We start from the raw sequence: 21093 nt of genomic DNA, 5'->3' as shown, positions 1-21093 counted from the left end.
AGTGGCACCGTTTCCCCAAATGCGGAATTAATATTTAAGCTCAGTTACATTTCGAATTTAGTCATATAGTAGCCACTCTTATCCAGAGCAACGTTACAATCAGAGCATTCCACTAAGGTAGTTAAAACAACCACAGATTGGTTGACAATGGTTAAACCGCTATTAGTATCAGGGCTCAACATTAACGCTTGTCCAGGACAAGTAAAAAAATAAATACAAAAAAAAGAATCCGACAAGCAGAATATATATATATATTTAAGTTGTCTGAATTTATTTTTAATTTTTTTATAACCCAAAAATCACAATATCAAACAATTACTCCGATCAGAATTGGATCAGTGTCTTCTGGATGCAATGTTTTGCGACCCGCTATCCTAATTTCTGCAGAGCGCAACGAGTAGAATTGTATTGTATTGCATTGACCGGCAACAAGTATTTTTGAATCACCTGAGGTCGCGAGATGCGCTTTTGAGATCAATAGGAGATAATGTGCACATATGCTGATATTCGTTGCTAGTTTGTGTTATTTACCCAGTTATAGCTAATTTATGGTCAGCAACCAGGGTTTGTGCGGTCATGAAAATCCTGGAAAAGCCATGGTGTGTCAACCACCTGACCGCAAATAAACCAACGCTACATACTCCTATTGTAAAATTCTCTCTCAAGCGCTCAATATTGGGACTTGAGAAATAAACCTGACACTGTTGGAAAGCTGTGATTCCACTCTATTCAACATTGTGACAAATATTCTAGCCTAATTGACATAACTCACATGCTGTCATCTCCTCAATATTTTATAGCCTTACAAGGTTATAGACAAAACATGCCTTAGTTAGTTACCTTGCTTTGAAGTAGCCTACCTTAGTCATTTGATCCATAATTAATTGAATGAGAGAATTATTTTATAAAGACATAAAAAAAGTATTTGCTTGTAATTGTAATGTTGCAATATTTTATAGGCTAGTAAGGGGGCCCAACCACCCTCCAGGAGTGCCTTAAAGGGGCAGTGTTGTAGGCTTGAATATGCAAAGAAGCCAATAGGCAGAGGGTAGCCTACACTTTTGTCTGATTCCCTATGGTAATAATAATGTATTTTATTTGGTAAAGTGATTCCTTGCATCATACAATGATGTAAAAATAGTGTGTTAGAACATATTTTAACTAACTTAAGCTTTCGGACAACTGAAACAAGTCAAGCCCTGAGTATGATTCTCACCGAGATAGAGGGGTCGTCAAAGGCAAACACAAACTTGAGCATTTGATTGGTGGGAGAGCGGATGTAGTCTGTGCGGCCCCTCAAATCCTTTGGGAGGCGATGTCACAGGAGGCACAGACCTCATTGTGAACTCTGATGGAGAGAAGGAGAAGGGGAGAACAGGGGTGCGTTCAGTTTGCTACGTTGCGTGACGCTTGGAACTGAATGACACGTTTCCCCAAAACGGTGCACAACGCTCTTCATCAGCCTTTTGAGGTATGCCTACTCCCGTTTGGTGGGTGTGGTATGGCCTTATCAATATGGGTGTGACCATCTGAACTCTCAAAACTCTTGCAGCACCTTTTGTGCCACCATAATCACAACGTTTTTAAACCGGATGTTCAGTACAGTACTGTTTCGGTTGAATTCAATGTTGCACAACATTGTGTCGTACTGAACGCAATTCAGGTATTGGTTATGGACACAGTGATTGCTGCTAATCACAATTAATTTACAGAAATTTGATTTGAAAATGCAGATATTCCACATTTTCAGAAGGTTGGCTGCCAAGAACATAAATCGACTCATTTATTAACCATGATAATATAATGCTTCTTGTATTAACATTTACTAGCACATCTATGAAAATCAGTACCACAAAGTGTGAAAACAACATCAACTGCACACAGATTATCCTTATTATTGCATACAGTATCCTAGTTTGAGGCTGAATGCCCTTTGTAAGTGATTCCTATGAGCTCACTTGTAGTAGGCCAGCTGCAGTGCCACCTGGATGAAGGAGTTGGGACTCTGGTTGTGCCGTTTGGGCAACTCCTTCCCAAACCTCTGAAAGTTGAAGCAGCGGATATCCAGGTCGTTGATCAGTCTTGGGGGAACAGTATGACAAAATTAAAATGACAAAGCATCAAAGTGGGAGTGCTGATCTAGGATCAGTTTTTGCCTTGTAGATTATAATGAATGGACCTGATCCAAGATCAGCTCGCTTGCTCTGAGACACTATGAATACGGGCCTAGGCTAGCTGTTCAATTCAAATTATAAAGATGAATCTTCACTCCATTGGGATACAAATGTATTGACAGTTGTCAATTTGGCCACAGGATGGCAGCACATGGTCTGAACCCAGGATAACACCGCCAGCTCTGGGTCACAAACAATTACTTAAAATAGAATGAGGTTGTTAGGGGGCACTAAAGCCAACCAGAGCCTTCTTACGCTTCTGACCGTGTTTTGTAAAGGTTACATCAACACTGAGAGCAGATAATCGTGTTTACACGCCTCCATTTGCTTTGGTCCGTGTCACTTTCATTTCAGCTCAGAGCCGTGTTGAATTTCATAGCCAAGCAAACATCGACTACACGGAGGCCAAGTATTTTCTTTATTATTGTCATTGTAGTATCACCTACTACACCAATGCACTCAACAGTGTTAGTACTGTAGTCTGTGTTGAACCAGTCAATATCAACCCAAATATCACTATTTCTAAAACAAGCCATAGAATGTTGGTTGCAATTTCAATTTCATCCACTAGAAACGACAGAACAAATAATACAACAACTATTGTGGTTAAACTCAAATATACAAATTGATTTTAAAAAACATTTTTTTAAAAAAAAAAAAGGTATAATCTTCGTAAATGAAATCATAGGTAGGACTGGTGGAGTTATGTCGCGCATGCAGCTAACAAAAACATATGGAAATGTCTGCTCTACCTAAAATTACAACCAACTAATTGCAGCATTACCGCAAAAATGGAAGAGGAAAGTGGAAGGGGGAAAAAGTAAGGAACTTGTCTGTCGGCCCTGCATTAAAGACCATCATTGGTTAAAGGAAATTGTGATAAATAAAAAAGTATACTAGTTTCATTTAAGGACCAAAAAATTGACAGCCGTGCCATATAGATTTCAAAATAGTTGGGAAGATATTTTTGACGTACCGATTCCATGGCACATGGTTTATGAACTGATACGCAAAACGACGGCAGATTCAAAACTTAGAATTGTTCTATTTAAATGATTATACAAAATTCTTGCAACCAGTAGAATGTTATTTATATGGGGGATACAACCTTCCCAGCTCTGCAGATTTTGCTGCGAAGAAACGGAATCAATAGATTATTTGTTTTGGTACTGTCCATATGTAGCTTGTTTTTGTTCACAGGTCCAGGAATTGCAATATTTACCTGGAGCTAACCCTGCAGAAAGCACTACTGGGTGATTTGAAAAGTCATAGTCAATCGATCAATAATATAATAATACTTTTAGCAAAAATGTATTTTCAATTTACAATCTGTAGAAACAATGAGAACTTTTGTGAAACATCACATCACAGCACAGTTGAAAAACATGGCAAATAGAAATTCAATATGGATGGTGTTAAGAGATAGTTTGGAGGGGTTGAATGGAGCTTAAGGTTGGGACTAATAACAACAACATAACTAATGTAAAACATACTGTGTCCGTAAAACGTATATACAGTTGAAGTCGGAAGTTTACATACACCTTGACCAAATACATTTAAACTCAGTTTTTCACAATTCCTGACATTTAATCCTATAAAAAATTCCCTGTCTTAGGTCAGTTAGGATCACCACTTTATTTTAAGAATGTGAAATGTCATAATAGTAGAGAGATTTATTTAAGCTTTTATTTATTTAATCACATTCCCAGTGGGTTAGACGTTTACATACACCCAATTAGTATTTGGTAGCATTTCCTTTAAATTGTTTAACTTGGGTCAAACGTTTCGGGTAGCCTTCCACAAGCTTCCCACAATAATTTGGGTGAATTTTTGCCCATTCCTTCTGACAGAGCTAGTGTAACTGAGTCAGGTTTGTAGGCCTCCTAACTACACGCTTTTTCAGTTCTGCCCACATATTTTCTATAGGATTGAGGTCAGGGCTTTGTGATGGCCACTTCAATACCTTGACTTTGTTGTCCTTAAGCCATTTTGCCACAACTTGGAGTCATTGTCCATTTGGAAGACCCATTTGCAACCAAGCTTTAACTTCCTGACTGATGTCTTGAGATGTTGCTTCAATATATCCACATAATTTTCCTTCCTCATGATGCCATCTATTTTGTGAAGTGCACCAGTCCCTCCTGCAGCAAAGCACCCTCAACCTGCTGGTTGGGATGGTGTTCTTCGGCTTGCAAGCCATCCCGTTTTTCCTCCAAACATAACAATGGTCATTATGGCCAAACAGTTCTATTTTTGTTTCATCAGACCAGAGGACATTTCTCCAAAAAGTACGATCTTTGTTCCCATGTGCATTTGCAAACCGTAGTCTGGCTTTTATATGGCGGTTTTGGAGCAGTGGCTTCTTCCTTGCTGAGCGGCCTTTCAGGTTATGTCGATATAGGACTCGTTTTACTGTGGATATAGATACCTTTGTACCTGTTTCCTCCAGCATCTTCACAAGGTCCTTTGCTGTTGTTCTGGGATTGATTTGCACTTTTCGCACCAAAGTACGTTCATCTCTAGGAGACAGAACGTGTCTCCTTCCTGAGCGGTATGACGGCTGCGTGGTCCCATGGTGTTTATACTTGCGTACTATTGTTTGTACAGATGAACGTGGTACCTTCAGGCGTTTGGAAATTGCTCCCAAGGATGAACCAGACTTGTGGAGGTCTACAATTGTTTTTCTGAGGTTTTGATTTTCCCATGATGTCAAGCAAAGAGGCACTGAGTTTGAAGGTAGGCCTTAAAATACATCCACAGGAACACCTCCAATTGACTCTAATTATGTCAATTAGCCTATCAGAAGCTTCTAAAGCCATGACATCATTTTCTGGAATTTTCTAAGCTGTTTAAAGGCACAGTCAACTTAGTGTATGTAAACTTCTGACCCACTGGAATTGTGATACAGTGAATTATAAGTGAAATAATCTGTCTGTAAACAATTGTTGGAAAAATTACTTGTGTCATGCACAAAGTAGATGTCCTAACCGACTTGCCAAAACTATAGTTTGTTAACAAGACATTTGTGGAGTGGTTGAAAAACAAGTTTTAATGACTCCAACCTAAGTGTATGTAAACCTCCGACGTCAACTGTAGGTTATAGGTTAAGAACTTTTGTGAAAGAGCACAGTTTGAAAGAAATGGCATATAGAAATCAAACCGGATGGACATCAGAAATAGATGGGAGAGGTAGAGGAAGTATAGGAGTAAAAACAAACAAAATTGAACTAGACTGTGTCCATAAAATGTATATAGTATGTATAAGCTGGAAGTAGAGGCGTAAGCGTTGTTGTTCACTAGTTTACTCCAATTAGGGGGGGTGGTATGGTTAGAAAGTAATAAAGGAAAATATATTTTAAAGTGTATATATATATATATATATATATATTGTGACGTCACGAGAGGCTACACAGCTTTCAGCGGGATTGCTCAAGTAGTGCAAGGAGGCCAGGTTCAACCAAAACAAGGATTTTATTAAAGGTCTTGGGAAACTAACGAAAGTATAACACAATACTGTTCTCTGGTGGCTCTTAAGGGTTAACAGTTCAGGGATGTCTCTTCCACATCCAAAATCATAACTCTCCCTCGCTCAAATAACTTTTCCCCAGTCTTACTGTCTTCCACGTTGCAGCTAGTGGCCAACCCAGCAAAACGTCCTTCCAAATGTCCCACACGTATTTCCACAGGTGCATATATCCAAAGGTGAGTATTTCCCAAAGGTAAGTATCTCCAAATCCTTATATTCCTCATGGAAGTGGACGTGCAGCACTCTTGTCCTCCAGAGAGCCCAGCTTGGAGACTGTGTTACTTCACAACCCACACACTCACTCTCAGTGTGTCTCTTCCCTTCAAAAACCTCCAGCTCATCAGCTCCTGATCTGTTTCAGCTGCGTGGGAAGATTGGCCATAGAGGGGTGGAGTTCCCGACCATACCAGCAGATGGAGCCATAGCTGTCTGGGTTTGCAGCCATCTCAGGGGGATGTAACGTCCCTCCAGGACACAGCCTCTCGTGACATCACAATATACAGTACCAGTCAAAGGTTTGGACACACCTACTCATTCAAGGGTTTTTCTTTATTTTTAATATTTTCTACATTGTAGAATAATAGTGAAGACATCAACTATGAAATAACACATATGGAATCATGTAGTAACCAAAAAAGTGTTTAAAAAATCAAAATATATTTTAGATTCTTCGAAGTAGCCACCCTTTGCCTTGATGACAGCTTTGCACACTCTTGGTATTCTCTCAACCAACTTCATGAGGAATGCTTTTCCAACAGTCTTGAAGGAGTTCCCACATCTGCTGAGCACTCTTCGGCTGCTTTTCCTTCACTCTGCGGTCCAACTCATCCCAAACCTCAATTGGGTTGAGGTCGGGTGATTGTGGAGGCCAGGTCATCTGATGCAGCACTCCATCACTCTCCTATGTCAAATAGCCCTTACACAGCCTGGAGGTGTGTCTTGGGTCATTGTCCTGTTGAAAAACAAATGATAGTCCCACTAAGCGCAAACCAGATGGGATGGCGTAAAAAATATATGGGGGATTGGAAGTGATGCAGACAATTACATTGATGGAAGCTACAATCTATCTGCAATATTAAAGCTGATCTACCCTAAAAAAAAAGAAAAAAAAGGCTAGGGCTGATTTACTTTTAACCTAAAAAAGATTGCATGGACTTGCTCCTACTTATCTCTCTAATATGGTCCTGATGTAAATACCTACACGGACGCTAAAGTCACAAGACGCAGGCCTCCTTGTTGTTCCTAGAATATCTAAGAAACCAGCTGGAGGCATGGCTTTCTCCTATACAGCTCCTTTTTTTATGGAATGGTCTGTCGATCCATGTGAGAGAAGCAGACTCGGTCTCAACGCTTAAGACTTTACTGAAGACTCATCTCTTCAGTAAGTCCTATGATTGAGTGTAGTCTGGTTCAGGGGTGCGAAGGTGAATGTCAAGGCACTGGAGACTAACCAACATTGATGTCTCTGCCTGGCCGGCTCCCCACTCTCTACTGGGATTCCCTGCCTCTGACCCAATTACGGGGGCTGAGTCACTGGCTTGTTCGCGCTCTCCCATTCCATCCCTAGGAGGGCGCATCATGTCATGCCAGGTCTTTTTCGCCATACTCCCCTTCCTTGGGTGGGTTGAGTCACTGATGTTGAGTCACTGACCTCCTCGGGCTCGTGCGGTGGGGGAGATCTTTGTGGACTATATTCTGCCTTGTCTCAGGGTAATAAGTGAGTGGTCTGTTGATATCCCTTAAATGGTGTGGGGGCTGTGCTTTGGCAAAGTGGGTGGGGTTATATCCTGCCTGGTTTGCCCTGTCTAAGGGTAACTCCCCGTCTCCAACCCCAGTATTTATGCTGCAATAGCCTATGTTGCGGGGGGCTAGGGTCAGTCTGTCTTATCTGGTGTACTGTGTGATCTTAGGTCAGGGTTTGCGGTTGCCAGTAATAGCCGGCTTTTGGCCGATTTAAAAAAAATAAAAAATAAAAATGAAAAGCCCATAGCAAAATAATGCTTTTTAGCGTATTAACTGATGGAAATACATTTGACCAGTCATGCTTGTCGGTCTATAGGCACATTTGCATAAATTAGTAGAATATTCGTTAGTCTATGTATTCATCACACACGCACAGCATACAGATACAGAAAATCTGTCAGGCTTCAGTGCGTCACATACCACTTTGCAATATGAGCTGAAGACCATATACATTTTGAAAACATATACTTAACTGTTTGATACCTGAATGTTTTACTTCATATTATGAGGCATGTCTTACCTTGCTTCAAAGTAGCCTAGGCAAAATCCAATCATAGAAACTTGGAGGCAATTCTTTTATAAAGACTTCTATATGCCATTGAAACCAGTAGCCCATTTATCTCATGTTCTATTGGTTTTCAAATCAACTTTATTTCATTGTCCAGTAGCCAAAGACACAATCCTAGTCATATTAGCAACCCATGCTAGTTGTTGCATCTTTAGATCTACCCTCTTTCTAAATGTCTAATGGATATTTTCATCTATGTCACATGAAACCACTTGCATGTGCGGTTTACTTTTGACAATGGTGTTTTCCAGCTAATTGCTTTATGGAACAAACATTCGCACATAGCCTACTGCCATGTGCGCATTGCTGCGCTTATAATGTGAAGCAATAATAGTTTATCAACATTTTAATCTAAACATTCTGATCTGTTGCATCAGCCTCATTGCTTTTTAACGTTTTTGTTGATGTACTGGTTGTATGAATTTTGGATCTATCATCCTACAACTGTCCCAGAGTCTGTTTGGAACTCGCCCAGAACGACAAGCAGACCAATAGAATAGGTAAAAAGTTATACTATAGGGGATTGTAGATTGACAAAGGATAGTGATTTTGCTGTTCGTTACTCATCTTGTTGGCTGAGGAAAAGTAAATATGGACAATTATTCGAACATCTTCAAAGTGCGCATTGGAATTCGGTAAGAAGGATGCACTCCGTTGCATCCTGGAGTTGCATGTTCTGTTAAGATGAATTACCATAATCTAAATGTGATTTCTGTCATTCTCAGCACTGTGGTGGATGCCCTAATCAGGTTACGCACCCAATGCATATGGGTCCGGTAAATTTCTCAAATGTCCGGTAAATTAAAATGCTACCGGTTAAATGTCCGGCACCACATTTTCCTAATGGAAACCCTGTCTTAGGCATGCTCTCACTAATTCCCCTCTCTCCATTCCATGTCTCCCCTCCCAGAGGACCTGAGCCCTGGGACCATGCCTCAGGACTACCTGGCTTGACGATTCCTAGCTGTCCCTGTCCCAAATCATTTTTTATTTTTTTTTCAATACTTTTCAATGCAGAAAAAGCCCTTCCCTCTACAGCCACCATGGTTATTATTTGACCCTGCTGGTCATCTATGAACGTCTGAACATCTTTAATTACCTGGCACTCACACAAGCTGGCCCCTCCAGTCTGAGAAGTCTTGCTTAGGCAGGGAGATGGCTGCGCTAGAATGCACGGGCAAGGGCTGTCTGCTCTCTAGGTACACCCACTGCACCCACCAGTCGGATATCTACAGTAGAGGACAGGGGAGAGGACAACAGCAAAACAACTATCAATCATGCAGTACAGTCCAGAAAGGAAGGCAGCTGTGGAAAGGCAATTTGAGCCATAGAGTGAACTTCAAATTAGCACCATGCATTGTCTGGGTGTACTATCAGGTGTCATCAAAAACTGATATTTTCTTATCTCAGTCTATTTACGTGAAAATCAGTCGGTTACAAATTGTGCACAATTTCGCACATTGTTTGCATACCCAATGGTTTGAGTGTCTAGCTCATCTCTTCTGTCCCTCTTGATGTTGCGGACCGAGTCCCCCCTCTCCACAAAACTTTTGGATCTTCTTGCGGGTGTGGACCAGCTCTTCTTCAGGTATCAGAGGCTCCAGGGCTCGTAGGTACCCCTGCAGAGTCTGGATCAGCGGGGGCACTGGTTGGACGGGCACGGAGGAGTAAAAGCATCGCTCCTGGCTGGATCAAGACACAACCAACATGCATGTCCAGATAAACAATGTTGAGTTGAGTGTAGTCAGAGTAATAAGATAAGTTGATATATTTTTTTTAAATGTAGTTGAGGTTTGAACATTTGTTATTTGGGGTCACTTAGGGCTATTTCGGGGTCACCCACCTAGGGAGCGTAGGATCAGAAATACCTTAAGAAATTAGGAGATGGGGAAACTCCATTCGATTCGTATTAATGTCCATTCTGTACATTATCTGTACGTTTTCAATGGGCCGCTTGGTGCATTCTGGGTGCACTCCTTCAAGGAGTCAATTGGGTGCTACCTCAAAAACCAACATTAGCATGAATTATGTGAACAAGAAGCACAACATTACAAATCTTTTCAGAGATGTGAGATAATAAACTTCTCTGTAATATCGTATATCTTTGAAATTGTGACATTATGTACATTCAAGGAAAATAGGCAGGTTTCTCAACTAATTTTGTAAATACCAGCGTAAGACTGGGAAAAATCCACTTGAACACCCCTCCAACTGGTAATTACTAGAGGGAAACTCGTCGATCATCCCCGTGCTCCGAGTTTCCCACTTGCACCTCTGACATCATTTGTCAAATAAAAAACAGCAAGCATGGCGGGATCTTCAGTAGTTGTTTTTTATGGTAAGAAAATAATATAAATTGTTGATCCAAAATTGATTCTGTTCATCTTCCTTTTGATTTAGAAAGTGAAAGGAGCTCTGGATATACTTTACACAGTGCATTCGGAAAGTATTCAGACCCCTTGACTTTTTCCACATTTTGTTACGTTACAGCCTTATTCTAAAATGGATTAAATAAAAAAAATGCTCATCAAACAATACCCCAGATTGCGATATCAGGGTTTTAGAATTTTTTGCAAAGTTATAAAAAAAAAAACATATCTTATTTACGTATTCAGACCCTTTCCTATGAGACTCGAAATTTAGCTCAGGTACATCCTGTTTCCATTGATCATCCTTGAGATGTTTCTACAACTTGATTGGAGTCCACCTGTGGTAAATTCAATTGATTGGACATGATTTTGAAAGGCACACACCTGTCTATATAAGGTCCCACAGTTGACAGTGCATGTCAGAACAAAAACCAAGACATGAGGTCGAAGGAATTGTCCGTAGAGCTCCGAGACAGGATTGTGTCGAGGCACAGATCTGGGGAAGGGTAAGATTCTGCAGCATTGAAGGTCCCCAAGAACACAGTGGTCTTCATCATTCTTAAATGGAAGAAGTTTGGAACCACCAAGACTCTTCCTAGAGCTGGCCACCCAGCCAAACTGAGCAATCGGGGGAGAAGGGCCTTGGTCAGGAAGGTGACCAAGAACTCGATGGTCACTCTGACAGAGCTCCATAGTTCCTCTGTGGAGATTGGAGAACCTTCCAGAAGGACAACCATCTCTGCAGTACTCCACCAAACAAGATTCTCTGGTCTGATGAAACCAAGATTGAACTCTTTGGCCTAAATGCCAAGCGTCACATCTGAAGGAAACCTGGCACCATCCCTACAGTGAAGCATGGTGGTGGAAGCATCATGCTGTGGGGATGTTTTTCAGTGGCAGAGACTATTCAGGCTTGAGGGAAAGATGAACGGAGCAAAGTACAGAGAGATCCTTGATGAAAACCTGCTCCAGGGCGCTCAGGACCTCAGACTGGGGCAAAGGTTCACCATCCAACAGGACAACGCAGGAGTGGCTTCGGGACAAGTCTCTGAATGTGTGCTTAGCCAAGCTTGTAGTGTCATACCCAAGAAGACTCGAGGCTGTAATCGCTGCCAAAGGTGCTTCAACAAAGTATTGAGTAAAGGGTCTGAATACTTATGCAAATGTGATATTTCTGTTTTTTCTTTTTAATAAATTAGCAAAAATGTCTAAAAACCTGTTTTTGTTTTGTCATTATGGGGTGTTGTAGATTGATGCATGATTATAATTTTTTTTAAATCAATTTTAGAAAAAGGCTGTAGTGTAACAAAATGTGGAAAAAGTCAAGGGGTCTGAATACTTTCCGAATGCACTGTATGGGCAAAAAGAGCAAAACAATCACAAGGCTTCTAATGACCTCCATGTTTGATGGTATTTTCCAGTTCCAAACGTGAATGCATCCAACTCGTACTTAGGCTATAACTTCACAACTGGTAATTACCACCTTCCCACTTGAGCCCTATACTACGAATCTGGTTTGAGGAGGTAACTTTGATAAGCAGTGACATGAAAGTGGCTCACATTTTAGCCAGGTACATTTCTATGGCAACAAATCCTTCAGCACTAAACTGCTCCGGGGCAGGCTAACTCCAGGCTAACTCCATTGTCTAAGCCATGAGTTGAGGACCAATTAAATCAGATTCCATCCCTCTCGCAAAGAGGTAGATGACTGATTTAAATATTTTATTAATCAAATGTTGTTTTGTGTGTGTTTAAAAAATTGTAATGTTAAAATACCTACAGTGAGGGGAAAAAAGTATTTGATCCCCTGCTGATTTTGTACGTTTGCCCACTGACAAAGAAATGATCAGTCTATAATTTTAATGGTAGGTTTATTTGAACAGTGAGAGACAGAATAACAACAAAAAAATCCAGAAAAACGCATGCCACCAATTGTGCAAGTTCTCCCACTTAAAAAGATGAGAGAGGCCTGTAATTTTTAATGAATTTATTTGCAAATTATGGTGGAAAATAAGTATTTGGTCACCTACAAACAAGCAAGATTTCTGGCTCTCACAGACCTGTAACTTCTTCTTTAAGAGGCTCCTCTGTCCTCCACTCGTTACCTGTATTAATGGCACCTGTTTGAACTTGTTATCAGTATAAAAGACACCTGTCCACAACCTCAAACAGTCACACTCCAAACTCCACTATGGCCAAGACCAAAGAGCACCAGAAACAAAATTGTAGACCTGCACCAGGCTGGGAAGACTGAATCTGCAATAGGTAAGCAGCTTGGTTTGAAGAAATCAACTGTGGGAGCAATTATTAGGAAATGGAAGACATACAAGACCACTGATAATCTCCCTCGATCTGGGGCTCCACGCAAGATCTCACCCCGTGGGGTCAAAATGATCACAAGAACGGTGAGCAAAAATCCCAGAACCACACGGGGGGACCTAGTGAATGACCTGCAGAGAGCTGGGACCAAAGTAACAAAGCCTACCATCAGTAACACACTACGCCGCCAGGGACTCAAATCCTGCAGTGCAAGACGTGTCCCCCTGCTTAAGCCAGTACATGTCCAGGCCCGTCTGAAGTTTGCTAGAGTGCATTTGGATGATCCAGAAGAGGATTGGGAGAATGTCATATGGTCAGATGAAACCAAAATATAACTTTTTGGTAAAAACTCAACTCGTCGTGTTTGGAGGACAAAGAATGCTGAGTTGCATCCAAAGAACACCATACCTACTGTGAAGCATGGGGGTGGAAACACCATGCTTTGGGGCTGTTTTTCTGCAAAGGGACCAGGACGACTGATCCGTGTAAAGGAAAGAATGAATGGGGCCATGTATCGTGAGATTTTGAGTGAAAACCTCCTTCCATCAGCAAGGGCATTGAAGATGAAACGTGGCTGGGTCTTTCAGCATGACAATGATCCCAAACACACCGCCCGGGCAACGAAGGAGTGGCTTCGTAAGAAGCATTTCAAGGTCCTGGAGTGGCCTAGCCAGTCTCCAGATCTCAACCCCATAGAAAATCTTTGGAGGGAGTTGAAAGTCCGTGTTGCCTAGCGACAGCCCCAAAACATCACTGCTCTAGAGGAGATCTGCATGGAGGAATGGGCCAAAATACTAGCAACAGTGTGTGAAAACCTTGTGAAGACTTACAGAAAACGTTTGACCTGTGTCATTGCCAACAAAGGGTATATATCAAAGTATTGAGAAACTTTTGTTATTGACCAAATACTTATTTTCCACCATAATTTGCAAATAAATTCATTAAAAATCCTACAATGTGATTTTCTGGATTTCTTTTCTCATTTTGTCTGTCATAGTTGACGTGTACCTATGATGAAAATTACAGGCCTCTCTCATCTTTTTAAGTGGGAGAACTTGCACAATTGGTGGCTGACTAAATACTTTTTTCCCCACTGTATTCAGTTTTGGAGAAATTGTTTACCTTCTGTAAGTTTAAGAAATATTGCTTTGTGCACATATCTTTAAGATATTTTCTAATTTCTCTCCCTCATGAGTAACAAGTAATGGTAGACCAATTATTTATAGTGATTTTACTGATATCAATTTTGTTTATGAATTATTAAGTGATTTAAAACTCGCAACTCCGTTACCAAAGCATCTGTCACGGAATAACTGCAACTGAATTGGCTACAACGGAAAATCATAATAGTCACAAACCACAGTTGGGTCACCTGCTACTGTGATCCCTTCCACTGGCATACTTATGTTCAGCTGATAACTGTTATCTTTGTCATCTGGTGGTCAAACCAAGAGTGTTAAAACAGTCTGAGTCTGGACACTCACTCACTCTGTCTCCAGTTAATGTCACTTCTCCCAGCTCTTATTGACACCTACCCATGAGCCCCCTCTCTTTCCATTTACTTTAACCAGTATCCTAACCCACTGAGCGCCGACCAACACCGGACATCCATGAATGTTGAAAAGCAGTTGTGTCAGTCCACCCTGGCCTTGATGTTAACGTCCACAGACGGACCGTTTCACAAGTATGTTTCACAAGTTTGGATAGCACAGCACAGTAGAGTACAGTACAGTGAGTAGAGTACAGTCCAATACAATAGTAAAATAAAATACAATAAAGAAAAGTAGAGTATAGTACATTTAATGTGTACTGTATTGTGGTCCTCTGTAGCTCAATTGGTAGAGCATGGCGCTTGTAACGCCAGGGTAGTGGGTTCGAAATGTTATAAATTGATTTGCATTTTAATGAGGGAAATAAGTATTTGACCCCTCTGCAAAACATGACTTAGTACTTGGTGGCAAAACCCTTGTTGGCAATCACAGAGGTCAGATGTTTCTTGTAGTTGGCCACCAGGTTTGCACACATCTCAGGAGGGATTTTGTTCCACTCCTCTTTGCAGATCTTCTCCAAGTCATTAAGGTTTCGAGGCTGACGTTTGGCAACTCGAACCTTCAGCTCCCTCCACAGAATTTCTATGGGATTAAGGTCTGGAGACTGGGTAGGCCACTCCAGGACCTTAATGTGCTTCTTCTTGAGCCACTCCTTTGTTGCCTTGGCCGTGTGTTTTGGGTCATTGTCATGCTGGAATACCCATCCACGACCCATTTTCAATACCCTGGCTGAGGGAAGGAGGTTCTCACCCAAGATTTGACAGGACATGGCCTCGTCCATCGTCCCTTTGATGCGGTGAAGTTGTCCTGTCCCCTCAGCAGAAAAACACCCCCAAAGCATAATGTTTCCACCTCCATGTTTGACGGTGGGGATGGTGTTCTTGGGGTCATAGGCAGCATTCCTCCTCCTCCAAACACGGCGAGTTGAGTTGATGCCAAAGAGCTCGATTTTGGTCTCATCTGACGGTGGGGATGGTGTTCTTGGGGTCATAGGCAGCATTCCTCCTCCTCCAAACACGGCGAGTTGAGTTGATGCCAAAGAGCTCGATTTTGGCAAACTTCAGACGGCCCTGTATATGTGCTTTCTTGAGCAGGGGGACCTTGCGGGCGCTGCAGGATTTCAGTCCTTCACGGCGTAGTGTGTTACCAATTGTTTTCTTGGTGACTATGGTCCCAGCTGCCTTGAGATCATTGACAAGATCCTCCCGTGTAGTTCTGGACTGATTCCTCACCGTTCTCATGATCATTGCAACTCCACGAGGTGAGATCTTGCATGGAGCCCCAGGCCGAGGGAGATTGACAGTTATTTTGTGTTTCTTCCATTTGCGAATAATCGCACCAACTGTTGTCACCTTCTCACCAAGCTGCTTGGCGATGGTCTTGTAGCCCATTCCAGCCTTGTGTAGGTCTACAATCTTGTCCCTGACATCCTTGGAGAGCTCTTTGGTCTTGGCCATGGTGGAGAGTTTGGAATCTGATTGATTGATTGCTTCTGTGGACAGGTGTCTTTTATACAGGTAACAAACTGAGATTAGGAGCACTCCCTTTAAGAGTGTGCTCCTAATCTCAGCTCGTTACCTGTATAAAAGACACATGGGAGCCAGAAATCTTTCTGATTGAGAGGGGGTCAAATACTTATTTCCCTCATTAAAATGCAAATCAATTTATAAAATTTTTGACATAGAATAACAACAAAAGAATCCAGAAAAACCTGTCTCTCACTGTTCAAATACACCTACCATTTAAAATTATAGACTGATCATTTCTTTGTCAGTGGGCAGACGTACAAAATCAGCAGGGGATCAAATACTTTTTTCCCTCACTGTACATGGACATGACAAAGGGGTTTAGAAAATGTGATCAGGTGTTTGTTTCCTGGGCAAAACCTTGTACGAGTAAAGCGCTCACTAAACAACGCCTCTCCATCTGGATAGTGGGAGCTATCTCTTTGGCCTACACAAGTAAGGGTCTTCAGTCTCCTGCTGGCCTACAGACTCATTTCACTAGAGGAATGTCTACGTCCTGGGCTTAATTTAAGGGCATATATATCCAAGATATTTGCTCAGCAGCGAATTGGGCATCGCCTCATACATTTGCGAAGTTTTATAGGCTCGATGTCACTGCACCGACCCTGATGCATACTGTTTTACGTGCAGGATCTTCTGAGGGGCAGGGCCCATTTGTGTGATAAGTCGCATAGCACAGTTGGTCGTCAGGATACGTTTTTCTGGCAATACGGGAGTCAGTATATTCCATAAGTGAAATACCAAAACAAATACTTGAAAGTGAACTTTATGTTATGTCCATAACATCGGTTCTCTGATAGTATGAGTGAGGTATTTCACCAGACCACCCTCCTTGCGTGAGCGAGGAAGAGGTGTTGCTTATTTTGAATGACTCAAAAACACTGCATCTGACCTTTTATAGGGCCGCCCCTCTCCGACGCTCATGGCTGGCGTAGTGTAATAAAAGCTTCTAACGAATACGCTGGGGGTGTATCCCATAAGTGAAATACCTCACTCATACTATCAGAGAACCGGGGTTACGGACATAACCTAAAGTTTCCCATCTAATTTCTTAAAGTAGCTGTCCAGTGAAAATCATATTCTGTTAACCCATACCCAAATAACTCCTACCCAAATAATGTTCTTGACTCATCCTATACTCGTATGTGGCCAAAGCATAAATTGGAGGGGGAAAAAAACACTTCAAAAACCCCACTTCAAACTTAAATAATGCTTGCTATTTCCTCAGAGGTAATGATGATAATCTGTATGGGCCAAACTAACAAGAAGTCAGAGAAATTGGACATCAATGTGAATGCAGCTGAAAGGTTATTGGATCTGCAGGACCTCACGGCCAAAGCATTGCAGGCAATTCTGTCGCAAGATGTGCCCCCCTCTCAGGCGCAGTTGTGAAGATGTAAAAACCAGTTGGATGCATTCACGTGCTCTGAACTCATTGAGAAACACTGACTGGCTAATGGCAAACAAGTTACATCAACCATAAACTAAATGTACAGCCATCATGCTTGTAAACTAATTATTGTGTTGAAAAACCATATTAATAAATTAGCTTTTTATGTTGTTGCATTTAACTGGCTTAAGGTAATTTCCTTAGTAGGTGACGTCAGAGGTCAGCATGTGGGAGAAGTCATTACCAGTTGGAGGGGCGTTCAAGTGGATTTTTCCCAGTCTTATGTAGTAAATACCACCTTTCCACTTCGTTATAAAAGTGAGGTCATATTCCATAGAAATCTGGAAAGACTGGACAGTTACTTTAAAGTATTTCTGGTAGGATGCAGGAAAATAAGGGCGTTGGAGTGAGGTGCCAATCAAAACATGACCAGCTAGATCATACCAAAATAGGACGTACGTATGGGGGGAGGTTCCCCATACCAAAACAACTCTCAAATGGCGCAACCGTATTACAATGTAAGTGTTATAGCTATTCCTATGCTTCTTCGTGCAATCAACATTAAGGGGAGATTTGATTATGATCATTGCATCTGCGTGACAGTTAGCTAGATAGCTAACCACTCACCCGAGACAGCCACGCTCTGCATGTTCTCGCAGGTATTTTTCTCAAAATCATCTCGCCTCACTTCAGCTCACAAGCCACTCCTTTACAGGATCAAAGTGCGCGAGTAAGTGTTAGGACATTTTTTGCTAGTTTACACTTTTCTTAAGTAGATAACCTGCTAAAATGTAGCCAGCAAGCTACTGTAGCTATCTAACGTTAACTTGCTAACGACAAATGCCAGGTTAGTTTTCTTCGAGCCCTTGCATTAGTTTTGGGGTGTCAAAGACTTCGTTATTGCCCAACTGATAAAAAGTTATCGTTCCAGGTTTGGAAACTTTGAACGGCTTTGACATGACAGAAAATGGCAAACACCAGTCGTTACGATCTCCACAGAGCAATTTTAGGACTTTAGTAAAGACTTTGGATGAATTTCTGTAGCACGCAAGCAACACATCTAAAACAACGTGTCCAATGGCTCCTCCCATTTCGCTCTTCTTCTTCGGTGTTGTTTTAGGGCAGACTACATCGAACTATGGTGTATTGCCGCCCCCTACTGGATGGGGTGAAAACTAAGACGTTTAACGTAGAAAGGGGAATTGGGGGAAAGGGTGAAAAATAAAACCAATAATATTTTTTACAAATTTGAATAAAATGTCAAATGTCTACTCAGATCTCTTCAGGCTCAGGAGCCTGAGAGGGGGGCACATCTTGCGGCAGAATTGCCTGCAATGCTTTGGCCTTGAAGTCCTGCAGATCCAATAACCTTTTAGCTGCATTCATAATGATTTCCAATTTCTCAGACTTCTTATTAGTTTGGCCCATACAGTTTCTCACCTGCGAAATGAAGCTACACAATCCCCTAGTCAAAAAAGGATTAGTGATTTTTCCAACATAATACTATAGGATTCTCACAATCCTATAGGATTTTGTGTCACCTCTATCAGAATCTTGTTAGAATCCTATTGGACTAATGTTTTCCAATTTGAAATAAAAAGTAATCATATTGGATCCTATAGGATTCTTGCAATCCTATAGGATTTTGTATCACCTCTATCAGAATCCTATTGGACTATTTTTTTTTCCCTATTGGAAATAAAAAGGAATCCAATTGGATCCTATAGGTTTTTTTTATAATAATTTTTTCAACAATACAAAACACATACAAATGACAACATACAGATGCAAACAAACATCCTCAACATCACTCCTGCCCAGACCCACCTGCTCACACCCCCATCTCCAGCGCCCGTATCACTCTCCGCCACATGCCCTCAAAACTGCACCATTTTGTTACTCTCCGTCGCCCACGCACGTTCAACATTTATATAATAAAGCACTAGACCTTTCCATTGTGTTGATGATGGAGGATTGGTTGATTTCCAGTAAAGTCTTTTTTTTTTCAAGATGATTGACGATAAAAGTATCATCCAAAACATCAGGTACTGTATCTCACTGCACCCTCATTTATGCCATGTCTTGAATTATGCAGACAGAGGGATTAAAAGTAAATTTATCCTATAGGTTTTTTTTATAAGGATTTTGTCACCCCAATCAGAATAGTTTTTTAATTGAACCCATTAAATTATAGTTTGTTGTCATTAGTTCCAGTACAATAAAACAACATTAATTACAACATTTGTTTTGATCGGAAAAAAAACAGTTCTATATTCATTTCTGTTTTATTCACCTGTAAGAAAGCCTGTCCCTTTAAGAGTGACTGATGACATCCCAGCAAGCGCGAGCTCGCAGTGTTAATTAGCCTCTCAAATTCAAGGTCCCACCTGTGGCTGTGCAGATAATCTCCGGTTTTCTAACAATATCATTCAAACTGTTTTATCCTTCACTGTGCGTGAATGCAATAACTGTGAGGACAGTATTTATTTCTAAATGTTTGCTTACGAAGTTGTCAATGTTTTAGTCATATTTTCGTCATTGTACAGCATTTTATGCATTCTTTTTTATGCTAACTACTGTTTGCCACATTTTGCCTGTCAGCTGACGAGCTAGCTAAATTGTAGCCATATGTATGTCGTTTTTGAGTTACTGTATTGTTATAGCAGATGATAAATGTTTTTTCTTGTTTGTTATTGCTAAATATGTGCCTTATTATAGGCAAGTCAACTCCGTTTTCAGGATTTCTTGTAGATCCCTAGTAGAAAAATCATATCAGATTTTGGAACCAGTCCTATTCGAGTCCTATGGGATTCTATCCTATATGATCATATAGGATTCCAATACTAGAATCCAATAGAAATATCCTATCAGATTTTGGAACCAGTCTTATTGGACTCCTGTAGGATTCCAATACAAGAATCCAATAGAAAAATCCTATTCGATTTTGGAACCAGTCCTATAGGATAGGTTCCAAAATCTGATAGGATTTTCTATAGGAATTTTTGACTAGGGCACTTTCGTTATGATCAGTGTTTTAGGATCTGAACTTGTGAATGATTTTCTCAGCAGGCTGCGGGACATTCACTGCAATTTCTTCCTCATCTCCACTACCTCCTTCAACACCTTGCACTGCCTCCGCATAGGAGACCTGCTGGACAGCCCTGACCAGTGCTACTGCCCCCATTTCTCACTGTCTGGACCAATTATTTATATATACACTAGATCAGTGTTTCCCAACCCTGGTCCTCGAGTACCCCCAACAGAACACATTTTTGTTGTAGCCGTCGACTAACACACCTCATTCAACTCATTGAGGGCTTGATGATTAGTTGACAAATTGAATCAGGTGTGCTTGTCCAGGGCTACAATTAAAATGTGTACTGTTAGGGGTACTTGAGGACCAGGGTTGGGAAACACTGCACTAGATGACTGACAGGGGGTGCTGTTTTGAAGCCACCGTGCCTCCATCTTGGCTCTCCCCCACCATTGTAAAAAAAATGTTTTTTACACGTTTATTCTATTACAGACACCTTAATGCATACTTCTACATTATATTATGAGAGCTAAACAAAAATGAAAAAGAAAACATAAAAACATTTTCCTTAAAGTATAATTTTTGGAAAGTACTAATGTTACTGTCCCTACTACAACACACAAAATACTTAAATAAATCAAATTTGGTCATTTAAACATTTAATTGAAATACTGTAGAATTCTATTCATTCCTGTGGATGACTGCGTTTCTGAGGAGTGCCAATATGGCTGACCGGTGGCTTCAAAGCCTCTCATTGGTCAATACATAGCAACAGTAATACAGGGTTTATATACATCATTGGTTTGGACAGTGACACTGTAACCTCTGCTATAATTGTAAATTATTGCATCAATGCAGCCACGTTTGTGCACAAGGTGTCCCACTATGACATGA

The 21093-nt window shown here is 41.1% G+C and overlaps 1 long non-coding RNA gene and 1 pseudogene across 1 annotated transcript; both read right to left on the bottom strand.

Moving 5' to 3' along the window:
* Positions 1-324: 324 nt before the first annotated feature.
* On the bottom strand, positions 325-2498 carry LOC121585754 (annotated as a pseudogene).
* A 4113-nt stretch (positions 2499-6611) lies between these two features.
* LOC121586347 lies at positions 6612-18349 on the bottom strand. The gene is made up of 4 exons (XR_006003932.1): positions 17793-18349; positions 9484-9697; positions 9111-9240; positions 6612-6652 (listed from the first exon to the last, which is right to left on the bottom strand). It is a non-coding gene; the product is annotated as an uncharacterized LOC121586347 (long non-coding RNA).
* Between the last annotated feature and the right edge of the window lie 2744 nt (positions 18350-21093).

Source organism: Coregonus clupeaformis, chromosome 17 (assembly GCF_020615455.1).
Source record: "Coregonus clupeaformis isolate EN_2021a chromosome 17, ASM2061545v1, whole genome shotgun sequence".
NCBI lineage: Eukaryota > Metazoa > Chordata > Actinopteri > Salmoniformes > Salmonidae > Coregonus > Coregonus clupeaformis.
Note: the sequence above shows the minus strand (reverse complement) of the source record. Positions and strands in the feature narration are given on the sequence as shown.